The following is a 17,080-nucleotide window of genomic DNA, read 5'->3' on the forward strand; positions in this document are numbered from 1 at the left end:
TCCCAGCAAGAATACTAAAGTATGAGAAAACTTACAAAAAAATGCCACTTAGGTGCAACTTTTTAGGAGTATACATACTGCATAAAGTAAGGTAAACTCAGCTGTCTGTCTCATTACTGTACTTTAAACAAATGTTAGTATATTTTAATATATAGGATCAGAAAGACAGGCAACCTTGACAATATGCACTTGTTGAAAGGCATCTCAGAAAAGTGTATTGAATGGATGGCATATGATCAAAAGACTACCAACACAATTTAATGGCTCTCAGTAATAAATTTACTTTAAAAATATTCTAATGCTAGCAGTGCCCAGAACAATTTAATGGATTATTTAAAATTGTTATAATGGTGAACTGCTTTATGAATTAAAAATTAATAACCAAATGAAAGTGGACAAAACGAACTTGCTAGTACTCGGTACTCTCCCCTATTGTTCATTTGTGATGATAGATGATGGCACACTGAAATACGTTTTCACTCACTTTTAGAGGGAGGGATTTCACCATTTAAAACAAACGACAGAGACAAGAGATGTTTGCTACTCCGAGGACAAGATGTTTCCCTTGGGGTGGGGCTGAGGCGTGCACTCCGTACGGGCTGTCTTGTCCCTAGGTGTCTCTTGGCATTGATGCTGTTGGTTTGGGGTAGAGTAACTCACGGGTGGATGACTCCAAACAGGTCACCCAGCCACATCCCCTTTGCCTCCTTCAGCATAACAGCAGCAATGCTGTGAATGTACAGGTTTGTTTTTGAAATCCTGAGCCATTTCTCACACCTTGCTGCTGCTGCTGCTAAGTCACGTCAGTTGTGTCCGACTCTGTGCGACCCCATAGACGGCAGCCCACCAGGCTCCGCTGTCCCTGGGATTCTCCAGGCAAGAATACTGGAGTGGGTTGCCATTTCCCTCTCCAGTGCATGAAAGAGAAAAGTGAAAGTGACGTTGCTCAGTCGTGTCCGACTCTTATCGACCCCATGGACTGTAGCCTGCCAGGCTCCTCTGTCCATGGGATTTTCCAGGCAAGAGTACTGGAGTGGGTTGCCATTGCCTTCTCCTCTCACACCTTAGGGGGAGTTTATAAAAGCACAGGTTCTGAGATCTTGGTTACATCTGATGTCTGATTGACTTCATGGGGCTGCCCTGTTTGACCTGCAGCCATGAGTGTTTTTCACACCTCCAGTAGGGGGTGCCTTGGGTCAGAAAGTGAGAGGCAGTCTTGGGGCCAGAGAGCATTCATGGAACCCTAACGGTGAACCCTGTTGGTGCTAAGTCACTTCAGTGGTGTCAGACTCTTTGTGACCCCATGGACTGTAGCTCACCAGACTCCTCTGTCCATGGGATTCTCCAGGCAAGAATACTGGAGTGAGTTGCCATTTCCTCCTTCAGGGGACCTTCCTGATCCAGAGATCAAACCCACATCTCTTGCATTGGCAGGCAGATTCTTTACCAATGAGCCACCTGGGAAAATCTGACTGTGCACACTCATCCTATTTCTAAACATGGAATGACATGACTTCCTTTCCTCAGAGAAAATACCTGATAAAAGAACTGAGTGTCTTGCAAAGTTACCAGTTGAACAGAAAGTGCTGCTCTGAGCAAAAACTTTTCATCCATGTAGACGAGGGTCCCAGTAGTTCTCGTCTTCATGTTGTCCCCTTGAGCTCCAAGATATCAGGGCTGGCCTCCTTGGGCTGACTGCACCCCTAGCTTACCACCAGGGTTACCTCCTCCACAGTCCCCCAGCCAGCCTCTTCAGCTCTCCTCACTGGCCTGCTTTAATCTGGGTCTTCATTAGCTCTCCTCAGTATTAACACTAAGTTTATTGACTGGTTTTCTTACTTCGATCTTGTTACTCACATAACCCTCCCCCCACCTCCACCCCCTGAGGGTCAGCCACACTGAACTCAAAGTTGTCAGAATGTTCCAGGCTGTTTCACGCTAGGGCACATTTGCCGATGGCTGTTCCTCACCTCTTCCCCTTTGCTCCCCTAGAAAACCCTGAGTCAGTTCCAACTCCCCTCTCTGGTAAGCTCCTCTTCAGGCTCAGCTCCTGACTTTGTTTTTAGTCCAGTAGAATGCTGACCCTGGACTAGTGGCTATACCTGGGGCAGAGGGTGAAACAGTGAGCAAGGGAGGTCTACAGGGTAACCACCCCTCCCACCGTGGTCCTCCACGGGGCTCTGTACAGAGGCTTCCATGGTACTCGGAATGCATCACTGCCTGTCTGTGTTTACTTCTCTGCCTCCCCTCCTTGACCATGTGCTTCTGAGAGCAAGGACAGCTGCTAATTTATTTTGATCTCCTCAGTGCCTGGGACACCAGAGTTTGCAACAGTGTGTAAGAATGAATAATAATATTAATACTGGTATTATTACTATTATTACAAAGGGCTTACCATATGCTAGATTTTGTTCAAAGTGCCTTATGTATAACAATTCACAACAGTTTTACAAGGTAGTTATTGTTATGATTATTATTCCTAAGTTACACAGCTGGTAAGTAACAGACAGGTGGCTCCAGAGTCCATTGTCTAAACTGTCCTCAGGTCAGCAATGATGGAAAGAGGGAGAGGCAGGCAGAACAGGGTAAAGCCAGAAGGCACAAGCTATGTCTTTTAAGCTCAGTTTCCCCTTCAAATCTAATGCTGAGGGAGGCACCACGTGCCACAAAGGCTGGTATGGGGAACATGTGGGCCAACCCACCATAATCAAGTCCTGTTTGACTTTTCAAGGAAAAAGATAATCTCATACAGAGAGGAAGGATGGGAGGTCACCTTGGTCCCTGCTGCTTTCATTGCCTTCCTCTGGGAGATACCCACAAATTCTGTCACCACAGATCTGAGGTCCACAGTCAAGACTGACACCCTGTTGCCAACCGGAGGACCTGTATTAGAGATTCTGTCAAGGGAGTTTGTGTGATAATAGAAGTTGCATAAACAGTTCCCAAGAACAGCACTGGGGGAAACACAGATTGCCCAGTGCTTCACTTTAGAATCTGCCATGAAGCTAACAGAGCAAAGCTGGCTCCATACTTCTTAGACATACCATCTAAGCCACCAGGGAGGCCCTCAGCTATGTGACTATGCCTAAAAACCCGTGTGTCAGCCTTAGCTATGAGAATGAGAATGATCATGCCTGCTACTTCCTAAGATTGCTATGAAGAATAAACGTGAAACTCAAAGGATGAAAACAGTCTGGCATCAATAAATATTATTTCTTCTGCTCCCTGAAACTCACACTTCAGTTTTTCTCAGGACTTCTACTGGGCCAGGACAGCAGAGGGTGAGTAGTGACAGGAAAAAAATTGACTTTGGTAAAGAATGAGAGTTCAGGTCTACATCTAAGCAAGATGGCCCAGGAACGAGTAGAAGCATCATTCAATTTGGAACAACAGTAATCCTCGGGGCACCTGATGATGTCCGGAAGGACCAAAGCCTGCCTTTAAAACCATGCAGTTGCTTACAGCTTCCCTCTGCTTTCCCTGCAGTTGAGAGGCCCACAGACAAGGTCAGAGGCCACAGCTGGATACCGCTGTTTGTCTGGGCTGCTGTGTGGGAGCCTAAGAGTTGGTTGTCTGCTTTTTGCAACCTTCACTTGGAGCAGCTTCAGCTAAGCATGTGGTCTCCACCCCCTTTGTGAACAGTTCTTGTGCAAGTTCAGAGGCAGCGTATCCCCCACAGTTCCTGGGGCCCTCTGCTCAGTGGGCTATAAAACACCATTGCTCTCGGCAAGCCTTGGTTATCAGTAATAATGAGACGGCTTTGAAACTGCCACTCTGAAACCCTAAACTGGGCCCAGGCCTGTGTGTTGGGCCAAACGTTTGGGAAAGGTTGGCCAAGGTTCGAAAACTCTAGACTGGGTTTGGAGGGGGCTTTCTCAGCCTGGGTTTCTTCAGGGCCTGAGCCTGTTTCAGCAGATGCTGGTGTGGGTGGTATGCAAACTGGCTGATTTACTGAGTTTGGGCAGAAAATAGGCAAAGCCTGGGGCTGTGAGCAATTTTCACTTTGAGGTTTTTGGGAAAGTGACTGAAGCCTGAGTTTCACCTCCTGGAGGGAATGCTGGCCCTCTCTCCCCACATTCAATCCCATAAGGCTCATCTACTTTCACCCACCACCCTAACCTTCCAGGATGCAAAGAGTGAATGAACGGAGGAACCTCGGGCAGAGTGGCTTTTCAATAACTTGGACATGGAAACCTCACAAGAGAAAGGTTTTCATTTCAGTAGAATGTTTCAAGTCAGGCTCATGACAGTACAGGTCAGTACTCCAAGAGATAGTGTTAGGATTTTTCCAGCTTACTTCGAACAAAAATTTGATAAATCTGGGTTGAAAACTGCAAATTGGAACACAGGTAGACCTTGTCAACAGTTAGCCTCTGGGTCTCAGCAGTAGGATAAAGGGCTTAGAATAGTCCCATTAACAAACTCCCTAGAAAGGAACCCATGGTAGCCCCCTTTATACCCCACCAGCCGTGTGTGAGAGCGTGCCTAACCTCACAGTCACACATGGCCAGTCAGGGTCCCAAGAGGAAGCAGACTGCACACTTAAGTGACTGTTTTCAAAGGTATGGGGAGGGCTGCCACCAGGGGAAACTAAAAGGGGTGCTGAGGGGCACCCAGGTTAATAACAACAGAAAACCAGAAAGGCTAAAGGGGTGAAGGTGGGAGGGAGCCATGACTGGGTGCCTGGTGAGCTATGGCCTCTGGTAGGGGAAGCAGCTGTTGTCAGAGCAACTTACACGAATGCTCTCCTTCGCTTTATCCCTGCTGGTACTCTGCCAAGCCTGGACCCATTCAGCAGTCAGAGGGCAGGAGCCCATAGAAGTAGTCTGCACACGAGTACAGTCTGTAGAGTCTCCCTCCCTGGGTACAAAGCAGGGTGAAGAAGTCCCTGGGCAGTCCTTCCTGATGGTCTGATAGCAAGCAGACTCCCAGGCTGCTTCGAGAAGGTTCCAATTCAGGAGACCCACAGTGAGCCCAGAGGAGCTGCACCTTCTGCATTCGTTGGGTGGTTCTGCTGCTCAGGAGGAGGGATAACCCCTTAATTCAGTTATGTTCTTGTAAGCATGCGTCATCACCTGGGTCTCAGTTACAGGTCTCCGCTGAGTCCTGACACCACGCTCAAAGCCAGCAGTGAAGTTTATTTACCCACTTACCCCATATACATTTGCTGAGCATCCACTGTGCACCAGGCACACTGCTAGGTGCTAGGGGTCCAGTGGGGAATAAAAAGATTGCCTCTTCCCTGAACAGGCTTCTCAATGTCTCTCTTACAATCAGGGAAATTCTATATCCTTCATAGCAGAAAAGGAACATTTCTGTGAGATCATCTGGAATTACTACAGGAGGGCTTTGAGCCTGTTGCTTAATCTCTGTGTGTTTCAATTTCCTTGTTTGGAATACAGAAATAATAATGGTGCTTTCTCCAAAGGTTATTATGAGGACTGAGTGAAATACTACGTGTCAACCTTAGTTCAGAGCCTTGTACATCATAAGCATTCAATATGACTGTCATCATTATTAACTTTACCATTATTCTTAGTAGGTCTTTGTCAACCATCTCCTACATCCCCTGACTCCAAGAAACAAATGTGAGAAAATTCCAGCTCTGGATCCCCACTTTCACTACTTCTGAACACTTTCTTCAGAAGAAATCCTGGCCACGTTCATAACATGATAGAGTTTAATACATATACAACCATCCTATTCCTATGTTGACTCCATACATTTTTATATAATTTTCAAGATAAGAATGAGGTTTGTAGGAATGCAGGGAATTTGGAAACGGTTCCAGGGTAGTGATACTTAAGAGCTATAAAATAAGACTAATGGGGAAAGACGAAAGGAAGTACAATTATAACTTGGAGAAGAGATGGCAGAGAGGATAGGGGTGCTATCCTCTCCCTATAGACAAAAGATTATCAAAGAGAGAATGGGGACTTCCCTGGTGGCTCAGTGGTAAAGAATTCACCTGGCAATACAGGAGACATGGGTTCAATTCCTGGTCCAGGAGGATTCCACATGCTGCGGAGCAACTAAGCCCATGCACCACAACTACTGAACCTGTACCCTAGAGCCTGGGAGTTGCAACTACTGAGCCCATGCACTATAACTACTGAAGCCTGTGTGCCCCAGAGCCCATGCTCTGCAACAAGAGAAGCCACCACAGGAAGCCCACGCATTGGAACTAGAGAGTAGCCACCACTTGCCGTGACTAGAGAAAAGCGCATGCAGTCACAAAGAACCAGCACAGCAATAAATAAATAAGAGTTCTTTAAAAGGCAGGGGGAGAGTAGCAACCGATGCTTCTTTAGAAAAGAGAGAACAAACAGAAAGCAGAGAAAGCAGCAAGAGGGATTTAGGTTCTCTCTAAGAATCATTTCCTGACAGAGATGGTGAAGAGTTTCAGAGTAGGCTATGAGACCCTCTGTTGGTTCAGTAATACAAAGGATTTGCGTGGATCTCTGGAAGTCTTCCCCTGATGGAATCACATTCAAATAGACAAAGAGGTGGAAAGGCAGGAGTAGGAGCCTCTCCCTGCTCAGACACTACAAGCCAGTGTGATGCCCCTTGGCCTCTGAGACTTCCAGTCTCCTCTTCGGGTGCCAAGAGGAGGTTTGGGACCATGCCTAACACTCCAGATCCTCTGTGCAAGCTCTGAGGCCCACCTGAAGTTTTCTATCACTGTGGGCTCCCCATGTGGTGAACACCTTGCTAGCTGGCACACCTTCTGAAATGCTGAATTCCACTTTGAAGACGAAGAGTCTTTGTTGACTGGTCAGTTGAAAATTCATCATACCCACATATGGAAATTGTGTGGCTCTAGACACTTTTTTGGCTCTAAAACAATTTTACTTTGCAGTATTTCACAGAGTTTTCTACCTCCAGGTCAGTAAAAAAAAGAACAACACGCCGCTTCGGGTGGGAAGGCCCCCAGGTTCCAGCAGTGAGGGCCTTGTGTGGGCCAGTTGTTTCATCAGGTTGCAGGAAGAGTCTCTGCTTTGCTCTTTTTGTCTTCTGGGGTCTGTATACACATGGCTGGCATAAGGTAAAGAAAGACACGCTTATAGCAAAGCACTAGTGTAGAAGATGCACTATGAATCTGAGGCTTGGTGAAAGGCCTGCTTATCTCACAGGTTCTGCACTGACAACCTGGCCTGACCTCCCCATCCTGACTGGCCCAGGGCTGTACTTACCAAAATCATCCTGGAAGAAACTGGGCCTAGCTGAAGGTGTAACAGGCAAGAAAAGAAGAAGCAAGTCCTGGGGAAGAGATGAAAAAGGGGATAAATGCCTGGAAGGCTGAGAGAGAGACAAAGAAGAGGCAGGAGATCCAAATGGAAGAGGCTCCTCTGCCAACGTTAAGGATACAGTTTTGTGGTCTCCCTGAGGACTGAGACCTCAGAACCCCAAATCAAGAGAAACCAGAGAAGGTGAAACTAGTAGTTTGTATGAAGAAATGTTTCTGAACAGTTACTCCCTCTGAGGCATCTATAGCACTCAGAATGTCCAATTTGAACCTACAATAAGATATTCTTTTAGAAACATATTTTGCTTTTTTTTTTTTTTAGAAAAAGCATTCTTCTAGAGCAGGAGTTGGCAATCTTTTCTGTAAAGAGCCACAGTACATATCTCAGGCTTTGAGGGTGTGCTGCAACTACTCAACATAGAGACCATATAAACAAATGGGCGTGGCTGTGTTCCAATAAAACTTAACTGACAAAACAGACAGTTGGCTGGATTTGGCTCGCAGACCACAGATTGCCACCCTCTTCCTAGTTGAGGGCTTCTCAAACCTTAGTGTGCCTGTGGATCACTCAGGGAACTTTGTTAAACTGTAGATCCTGATCCAGGAAGTCTGTGCTGGGGCCTGAGCATCCTCATCTTGCACATACTCTCAGGTGCTGGCCAGGAGATCACACTTCAGGGAGCAGGAGCCTGGACGTCTGAATGGCAGTGGGAACAGGAACTGGTGGTGAATACGCCTGAGGGAGGTGGCCCTCATGGTGCCCGTGCAGGCTGAGAGCGGGGGCCGGGAGACCTGCAATGAGCTTGCCTCTTTGCAAGAAGCACCCTTTCACAGATCCTGGTGATTATCACTATTGCAGGGTGCCATTCATGTGCCCAGACATTCCAATTGTCAAGAGGGACTGGTAGTAGTGATTTTATATTCTTGGGCTCCAAATTCACTGCGGACAGTGACTGCAACCACGAAATTAAAAGATCTTTGCACCTTGGAAGAAAAGCTATGACAAACCTAGAGAGAATATGAAAAAGCAGAGACATCACTTTGCTGACAAAGGTCAGTCTAGTCAAAGCTATGGTTTTTCCAGTAGTCATGTACGGATGTGAGAGTTGGACCATAAAGAAGTCTGAGCAAGGAAGAACCGATGCTTTCAAATTGTGGACAGCAAGAAGATCAAACCCGTCAATCCTAAAGGAAATCAACCCTCAATATTCATTGGAAGGACTGATGCTGAAGCTGAAGCTCCAGTCCTTGGCCACCTGATGCAAAGTGCCAACTCATTGGAAAAGACCCTGATGCCGGGAAAGATTGAGGGCAGGAAGAGAAGGGAGTGACAGAGAATGACATGGTTGGATGGTATCACTGACTCAATGGATATGAGCTGGGCAAACTCCAGAAGATGGTGAAGGACTAGGAAGCCTGGCATGGTGCAGTCCATGGGGTCACAAAGAGTAGGACACAACTTAGCAACTGAACAGCGAACAACAACTGGAAGTACAGTTTTTATAAAAACAAACAACTCTTGACTTTGAAAGGTTTTTAGGCTCCTGATTATTGTGGTTTTTAAAGGATTTGGCTTCAACATTTCTAAAGTCATGTGTGAGCCAAATAAAACCCATATGTGGAATGACCCTTGCCCACAGGCTGCCATTTTATAATCCTGGTTCTAGCTACAATGAATGCACTGGGCCTCCTTTCCATGATAGAAATATGGGTCTGGGCTTATACATACAGCATCACTCAAGCTCAGAACGTGGAAAAGAAGGCATGCTCTTGGTTTTATGGAGGAGGCTGATGAGCCTTGAAAAAGCCAGGGCAGCAAAGACTGTGGTCACGCTTACAACGGTGTAAGTATTGAAATCACCCCCTTCAGGCAGATGAATTATAAAAACTCAGACCCTCTGGATGCACTAATTACACAAAGCCCTTTTTTGCAAGGCATAAACTCCACACATGTAGGGGGTGACTGGCCAAGGAACCTTCCCAAAGTCCCTGGGCTAGTAATGAAGCTGGTATTTGAATCCAGGCTTTGCAGACCCCAAATCCCATGCTCCTTCTACCAGCAACCACTGATTCTAGTTTTGATGGATATTTGCAAGTGAAAAATTCAACCTATCTTCTCCCCCTTGTCCAGATCTAAGCCACATTTGTAAGACAAAGGCACAGCCAGTGTGATATTTTTATCTGATATATTTACAGGTGGAAAGGATTAACGCAAGTGATGGACTATTGAAGGTTAATGCCATCTTTTAATATGGAAAAACTACTCTCTCTACAAGAAATATACTTGTGGGATAATCTTGAGATATGTGTGTGCGTGCTCAAAATGTCAGCCAGGGTTTCATTAATTTCAGCCTCCCTCTAGAACACTACGTTATGGTTCTGAGGCTGTGTGTTAGCATGCTGACACAGGCAGGACCCACGGCACTGGGCCCTTGGGGGTAAATTTATGGCATGATGTGTGAGGAATCCATCATGCAATTTGGCCCATGCCCCCAGCTTCTTAATCAGAGATGGGAGATGCAAGACAAATGTTGCCTCCATGGCTTTGGGTGCTGTGTCTCAGCTTCAAGCTTTGATCCATCAGGACAAACATTCCCACCAGGCGGGCCAATTAATAAGATGGCTTTACACCCAGCCTCTCACAACACAGAGGAGTTCTTTGCCCTCAGCTTCTCCAGGGCTGCTATTTAACAATTCTCTAGGCCAAAGGATCACGCTGCAGAGTTTTTAGGCAAGCGAGGGGCATTGTGAAGGTGTCAAAGACACAGCCTCATTTATTCTGGCCTAGTTATGAAGATCATGCTCACAACTGAACCAGAGCCAGTTTCTAAAGATTACGGGCCCAGCAATTCCATCATGGGCGTCTGCTTCATGAGCCCATTTGCGGGGCTCATCCTCCTCCCAGATTAGCACAAAGAAGTAGCCTCTAGAGGGAGCTGGCCTTGGATTCTACTCCCAGCTCCTCCCATTTCAAGCCCAATAGCTTGGGGAAACGAGCAAGCATTCCTTTCTTCATCTGTAACTTGGATCAATATTACTTCCCACTCTGCAGCATTGTTGGGAAGATTAGAGATGCTATGTGGACAGCACCCAGCTTAGTAACTGGCACTCCGTAGACCACTGCTGGGTTGGAGCCTGTGTTTGCAGGTTTCCCTTCCTGTGACTTTTTCCCTGTGTGAGGGGAGTTGGACCCAAAGGCTTGAGTTTCTTCTCTGTTCCTTAACAGAGAGAGCAATTTTGGTTTAAGTCTTTAATCTTACAAAGATTATTTTCTCATCACTAATATGGACATAAAAATAGCACTTGCCTTGAAGAGGTATGGTTAAGATGGAAACGGGCATTCATTCGTATATAAAATGCTTCTATTACAGTGTCTGGCATGTACTAAGCACTCTATACATGTTTGTTATAAATACTAAGGAGGATATGCACTTTGGAATTTGCAAAGACTTCAGCAATTTGGATATTGCTACCCCTCCTCCAAAACATAGCAAGGAATTCCAGAAACTCTAACCAACTTTAGAAATTTTATTTTTCAACTCTGAGGTTATGCCAAATGCAGACTTGTTTGAACTTACTGGGAAAATAACTTGCTAGGCTGTGAAACAACCATTAACTACTTCTGAAATAGATACATGGGCCCAACATTGGGGTCATGCATAAACCCAAATCAGAGCACTGTTTTCTGAGCATCTATCATGTGTAGAACACAGACCTGGAGCTGGGGTGAGTGGATGCTGAGTTCAATCATCCCGCAAGGCTACTTTCATAGTCGTGCGTCTGAAGTAGGAGGAGCCTAGAGCTCACTGCAGATGAGTAATCAGGATCTTAGGGCTCAGAAGTGACTGAGCTCGAACTTCAACCATCTGACTCCAAAGCTCCCTGTTCATCCTTGCCATGAGGGCTGCCCCCTTGGGTAACTCTTGCATACATATTATCTCTTTTGAGCTTCTCAGTAGGTGTTCATGTCTGTTTCCCAGAGGAGGAAACTGAGGCTCAGAGAGGTCGTGGAACTGGCAGGTGCCAACACAGCTGGGCGCAGAGCTGAGACCCCACCTCTTATCCACACCCACCTGTCCTGGAGCTCAGAATCTGGGTGGCGTCCCTGGTTGGCAGAACCTGTCCACAGGCATGCCTAGGGTGATGGAGGAGACTGCAGTATATCCAAGAGTCCCCTGAAGAAGTTACATTTTGCCATTATTGCTGTCTGCTGGCAATCCTTGTCAACCTGGGAAGAGACCCAGAGATTGACGAGTGGGCTGCGTCGCTGCCCCAAATAAACCACGGAGGGCGGATTTCCTTGAAGCCGAGACAGCTAGCAGGGGCTGCGAGTACATATTTCTCACTATAAAGCAAACAAGCCGACTGGCAGAGCACTGTAGGGAAAATGACATCACTGCAGAATTTTAGGGCTAATCATTTAGCTGGATTAGCCCCAAAGTGCTGTGTCTAAAATCAGCATCCCTGCCTCTTTATGCACTCCAGATGAAACACATTAGCAGAAATATGGCAAGGGACACTCACAATACTCGGTTCTACACTCTCAGCAGTTTTTGCAAATCTGCAATTAGTCTAAAGGGCCTGGGTAAATTAGGCCTCTTGATAAATGAAGCACCTAGACAGGCCTCAGATTTATTGGATCCCGCTGTCCCGCTGTCCAGAGCCCTTGTCAGCTCCTTGCAGAGCAGGGACTGTGCAGGGGGGAAAGGAAGGAATGGGCGCCAGTTCAGACCAAGACTTGCCCTCGGATCTTGGAATAGAGCAGGCTTGAGGTCGACACCTCTACGGCCTTAAACGCTTCTGCTAGGAACGTAGTAGGTGAAGTAGAAAGCCTCTGCCAGGGGGTTTGGGAGGCAGGAGACAAAAGAGATGTGGAGGAGCCAGTGTCTGTGGGAGACATGGTTTTGCTAAGCCGAGAGGGAGGGGTCACAAGAGGCCTGAGAGGCTTGCCAGTTCCTCTGGGCCACCCGGCCTCCTGGGTCTGGGAATCGATTTTGGGTAACAATGGGCACCACCAGGACTCAATCTCTGGGTTCTGGTTCTTAACCCATTACTTTCTCAAATGCCGTTTTCCATATGCTTCTTGCAATAGACTACGTGTTTTAACTACACAGATCTCAAGTCCCCTCACCCCCAAAGGGGAAGTGTTGGTAATGCCTCAAATCAAACACCCAGGTACCAGGAGGCTGTCCGTGGCCTTGATGCAAGTAAAAGGGACATTCGGGGTGGGGACAGCATTCGCCTAGGATCCTGACTATGTCTCCAGATTGAAGGACGTGATTCGCAGCCATATTGGGGTGACACCTGCTAACCTTGCTGCTGCCGCTTTGGTGGCTATGGGTGCTGAGGTCAGCTGCACCAGGCCAGCAGAGGGGTCCAGCAGATGTGCAGATGTTCTGAGGGTGGCAAGAGCTATAGTCGTTAAGTTTCTCTGATTTAGTTTTACATTTTATTCTCTGATTACTAGAGTAATGCATGTTTGGGGGTGGAGGTAGAGAGTCTGAATTTTTTAATTTAAAAAGCAATGAAGTAATACAGGCTCACGAAGATCATTTAAAACTGAGTGTGTGTGTACATGTATCTGTTTGTGGGTCTGTCTCTCCCATCTCTTTGTAATATGAGCATCTCTGTCTCCCTCCTCACAGAAACCCTCCAGGCCTCATGCTGTGGCCCTCCATGCCCCTAACACTGTCCCCCAACTGACTGCTTTGTCACTCAACTTCTAGCAGCCCAGCCAGCCCGGCTGACAGCCTAGCAGAGTCAGGAGAACCCCAGGGTGTGAGCTTTTCCAAAACCTCGTTCTCCCAGAGGCAACAGTAGTGCAGAGCCAAGCGGCTGCCTGCAGCCTGCTGTGATTCAGTGTCTCTGGTCTGCGGATCAGCTGGGCGATTCTCCTGTCAGCCCACATTGATTTTCCTGTAGATTACATTACCTCCAATCACAAAAGAAATTGTGCTCCTCTCTCGGAGTGTCAGGGCGAAATGAATAGCAAACATTTTCCTGCAGGCGGCTTAGCTCTCCCATCAAAGGCAGGCCATTGTCCACGCCCCCCCCCAATGCCCCTTCCCCAAACCTTTCCCCTCCTACTAGGTGAAAAAGTTTCTCTGGGCTGAGGTGGGGCACCAAAACCAACCCAGAGGGCTCAGGATGCCCAATTATGCTGCAGTGAGATCCTTGTGTGTCTTCAGACCTTCTACATTATGGACTTAAAAGGGTTTAGAGTGGGGGAAGAAAGAGCTGGGGACACCAGATGTGTTCAGAATTTAGAATGGGCTTTCTCATATATTAAAAAAGACTCTTTGAATATCATCAAAGAGATTGAGCAATTTCTATTCCTTTTAAAAGTTGCTTTAAGTACTGATTGGGGTCTTTACTTTGGCTTGTGTGTGTGTGTGTGTGTGTGTGTGTGTGTGTGTGTGCATGCACATGTGTGTATATCACAAAGGCCTCTCTCACAGATTTGGTTGGTGCCAGGTCCACCTTTTGAAACCCTGGAGTTCAGGGAAGCCTTGCTTGTGTGGGCAGCTTTGCACAGAGTCCTGGCACTGTGGATGAACAGGGGCGTTGGCACTTTTCAAAAAACAAACTAGCAGCAGAAGGCAGGCGCCAATCTCCGAAGTGGGCTTTGTGGCAGAGGCGAGGTTTGTGTCTGGCTAACAACCAGCCTGTGAAGACTGGACCAGGAAAACGCACCAGATACTTGAAAAGTAAGATGGCTTCTCCTCTGTAGGGGTGCTGGAGCGGTCACATAAACACACATCTCCACTCAATAATTAGAGATGGGTTTCTGTATCCATGTGAGTGCATTGCAACAGTAAGAGCAACAGTTTTACTTGGTAACTTAGTCAATATTATTAAGTAAGTGCTGTGTGCCAGGCACTGAGTAAGTGCTCTGTCACTTACCTCTCTTCCCATTTATCAGGTAAATTGAATCCTTACTATAGGGAGGGTAGTAGCATTCCTGTTTTGTTGATCAGAAACAGAGCCTCAGAGAGCGTATGTGGCTCTCCAAAGTGTCATGAATTGAACTGTGTCCCCCTAAAGTCCTAACCCCCAGGATCTGTGAATGTGACCTTGTATGGCAATAGAGTCTCTGCAGATGCTCAAGTTCAGATGAGGTCAATAAGACTGGTATCCTTATTCAAAGGTGAATGGGGGGGCTTTCCTGGTGACTCAGTGGTAAAGAATCTGCCTGCCAATGCAGGAGTCACGGGTTCAATCCCTGGTCTGGGAAGATCCCACATAAGCCGGTGTGCCACGACTACTGAGTCTGTGCTCTAGAGCCCATACACTGCATAATGAAGCCCATGCACCCTAGAGCCCATGCTGCCCAACAAGAGAAGCCACTGCAATGAGAAGCCCATGTGCCACAGCTAGAGAGTAGCCCCTGATTGCCACAACTAGAGAAAAGCCTGCATAGCAACAAAGACCCAGCAGAGCCAAAAATAAATAAATAAAATTATTTTTTAAAATGGGGAGTTTGGAGTGGAGAGGAGACCATATGAAGACATGGGGAGAAGATAGCCATGACTGCCAGTAAGCCACCAGAAGCTGGGAAAGAGGGTTGGGCAGATTCTTCTCTTACAGTTCCAGAAAGAACCAATCCTACCGGCCCCTGGTCTTGGAATTCCAGCTTCCAGAACTGTGAGATGATAAACTTATGTTGTTCATGCCATCCAGCTGTGGTAGTTTGTCATGGCAGCCCCAAGAAATGCATACACCAGGTCACACAGCCAGTTACTGGCATAGGTGGGTGTGTAGAAGGCCATGTCTGTGCCAGTTATTACACAGCCTAGGCTGTATGCTAGTAGTTTCCCCAGGAGGAAATATACAGTGCCTACGCTTGTTCAACTGGGCTTGAATCTTCTGTGGTTGGTACACTGGGGTGGTTGTGGGAAGAGGCCGAAGGGAGAATTTATTATGCATCTACCGTCTTCTATATATTTTAGCTTAAGAAATCTAAAAACCTAATTTATAATTATAAATTATAATTTATATAAATTCAGTTCAGTTCCGTTCAGTTGCTCATTTGTGTCTAACTCTTTGTGACCCCATGGACGGCAGCACGCCAGGCTTCCCTATCACCAACTCCTGGAGCTTACTCAAACTCATGTCCATCGAGTTGGTGATGCCATCCAACGATCTCATCCTCTGTCGTCCCCTTCTCCTCCCCCCTTCATTCTTTCCCAGCATTAGGGCCTTTTCAAATGAGTCAGTTCTTCGCATCAGGTGGCCAAAGTATCGGAGTTTCAGCTTCAGCACCGGTCCTTCCAATGAATATTCAGGACTGATTTCCTTTAGGATTGACTGGTTGGATCTCCTTGCAGTCCAAGGGACTCTCAAGAGTCTTCTCCAACACCACAGTTCAAAAGCATCAATTTATAAAAAGGATGACAAAATACTTATATCCTTTAACCTATCTCTAGAAATCTGTTCAAACAAATAGTAATAAATAGAGAGACACATTTAGGTAGGACTATTTATCACAGTACCATTTATGTAACAGGTAGCAATGCCCCATATCTCTTAACTATGAAATGTCATATTTATTTTTCAAAGTGAAATTAAATTTGGTTGAAACGAGTATTAACCAAGTGTAATGAGACGAGTTCTTAATTTGCCCACCTCAAACTGGGTTTGAGGACCTTGGCAGAGCCTCATCAGTCCCATAGTCAGTCATGCAGCAGACCCACTCTGAGGTGACCCAGAGCACCAGGCTCAGATGGGATCAGAGCTCCATAAGGGGTCCAACCCATATTTCTCTTCAGCCCTGGCGAACCACTAACTAGGGAGAAGCCAGTCTTTAACCTCTGTAGCTCCCAGCCTTCATCCCCCCCCCCTTGAACAACATAGCCTGCAGGTGTTCAGGACTTCCATCTTTGAAACACACAGTCTTTACCTTCCATTCAGAAGCAAAGAGAAAACTTTAGACATACCATGTCCTTGTTTGTTTCTCTGTCTTTTTCTCTCAGAGGCAATGAAGCTTAGCAGATGTTTCGTTTTTCTTTCATGTGACAAAAAATAAAATAAAAAGCACAGTTACAAAATAAGAAGACAACACTTAATTTTTAAGCAATACATCTCTAACACCTATAATTGTTGTTATTCAGCCGCTCAGTCATGTCCAACTCTTTGTGACCCAATGGACTGCAGCATGCCAGGCTTCCCTGTTCTTTTCTATTTCCCAGAGTTTGCTCAAACTCATGTCCATTGAGTTGGTGATGCCATACAACCATCTCATTTTCTGTTGCCCCCTTCTCCTCCTGCTCTCAATCTTTCCCAGTATCAGGGTCTTTTCCAATGAGCTGGCTCTCTGCATCAGGTAGCCAAAGGACTGGAGCTTAAGCATCAGTCTTTTCAATAAATTTTCAGGGTTAATTTCCTTTGACTGGTTTGATCTCCTTGCTGTCCGAGGGACTCTCAAGAGTCCTCTCCAGCCCCACAGTTTGAAAGCATCAATTCTTTGGTGCTCAGCCTTCTTTATGGTCCACTCTCACATCCATACATGACTACCAGAAAAACCATACTTTGACTGTACAGACATATAATGGCATGATAATGGCAACACATAAATGCCCAATAATACAGACTGGTTAATATCAATTATGATTATATTCTTTGCAGCCAAAGATGGAGAAGCTCTATATAGTCAGCAAAGAAAAGACCAGTGGCTGACTGTGGCTCAGATCATGAACTCCTTATTGCAAAATTCAGCCTTAAAATGAAGAAAGGAAGGGAAATCAGGAGGCCATTCAGATATGACCTAAATCAAACCCCTTATGATTATCCAGTGGAAGTAATAAATAGATTCAAGGGATTAGATCTGATAGAGTG

The 17,080-nt window shown here is 46.3% G+C and overlaps 1 protein-coding gene across 4 annotated transcripts in view; it reads right to left on the reverse strand.

The window, feature by feature from the left end:
• The window catches only part of LOC145510005 (uncharacterized), a 287,812-nt gene that overhangs the window by 70,739 nt on the left and 199,993 nt on the right, over positions 1-17,080 (reverse strand). For 3 of the 4 annotated variants that reach the window (XR_014056613.1, XR_014056608.1, XM_081499944.1), the window contains one exon: positions 16,183-16,250. The gene's annotated coding sequence lies outside the window, so the exon portion shown is untranslated. Of the gene's footprint in view, positions 1-7,193; positions 7,261-16,182; positions 16,251-17,080 lie in introns of all 4 variants that reach the window. The other variant, XM_081499935.1, reaches the window with a different exon arrangement.

The sequence above is a fragment of the Giraffa tippelskirchi genome, chromosome 1 (genome assembly GCF_054371585.1).
Source record: "Giraffa tippelskirchi isolate mGirTip1 chromosome 1, T2T-mGirTip1v1.2.pri, whole genome shotgun sequence".
In the NCBI taxonomy this organism is placed as follows: Eukaryota; Metazoa; Chordata; class Mammalia; order Artiodactyla; family Giraffidae; genus Giraffa; species Giraffa tippelskirchi.